Source organism: Henckelia pumila, chromosome 4, assembly GCF_033568475.1.
Source record: "Henckelia pumila isolate YLH828 chromosome 4, ASM3356847v2, whole genome shotgun sequence".
Lineage (NCBI taxonomy): Eukaryota > Viridiplantae > Streptophyta > Magnoliopsida > Lamiales > Gesneriaceae > Henckelia > Henckelia pumila.
Window position 1 is genome coordinate 168,655,999 of NC_133123.1, and position 752 is coordinate 168,656,750.

Consider the following 752-nt stretch of genomic DNA (forward strand, 5'->3'; position numbering starts at 1 on the left):
TCTACATATCTTTAAGATGATAAATACCAACCTCATTTGTTGAATTATTGGTTTTACTTGGTGGTTCAATTGAGCCTATATTATCTCAATTTTGAGCATTTTCTGCTAATGACTCCAAATATTCTATAGCTTCATTTGGGTTTTATCTTCAAAAGTTTCATTACACATGAATTCTATCATTTGTCTATCTTTAGGTATTAAACCTTCATAAAAGTGAGAAAATATCCTCCATATTTCAAAACCATGATGTGGGCATGTATTAAGTAACTCTTTATATCTTTCCCAACATTGATAAAATGTTTCCCCTTGTTTTTGAGAAAAAGTTGTAATTTGTCTTTTAAAAGAGTTTGTTCTATGGGAAGGGAAAATTGTTTTTAGAAATTGTTGTTGCATTTCTTCCCATGATCTTATTGAACTTGATCTCAAATTTTGCAACCATTTTTTAGCTTTATCTTTTAAAAAAAAAAAAGAAAAAGCTTTAATCGAACAATATTCATGCTACAATTTTGATCATTATAAGTGTTGAAAACCTCCTCAAATTCTCTTAAATGCAAATATGGATTTTCAGAATCTAGGCCATGAAAATTTGGTAAAAGTTGAATAATTCTTATTGGATTCATATGGTGCCTAAGTGTTCTTGGTTGTTCATGTTCTTGATTATTATTATTATTATCATCTTGATTATTAGAATTATCCTCCATGTTTAAAATATTTTCAGATACTCGAACAAGTCTACCACTTTGTTTACGACT

General features: G+C 28.3%; 1 non-coding gene across 1 annotated transcript; it reads left to right on the plus strand.

Moving 5' to 3' along the window:
* Positions 1 to 238: 238 nt before the first annotated feature.
* On the plus strand, positions 239 to 349 carry LOC140869991 (small nucleolar RNA R71). Its single transcript, XR_012146978.1, has one exon. It is a non-coding gene; the product is annotated as a small nucleolar RNA R71 (small nucleolar RNA).
* The last annotated feature ends 403 nt before the right edge of the window (positions 350 to 752 follow it).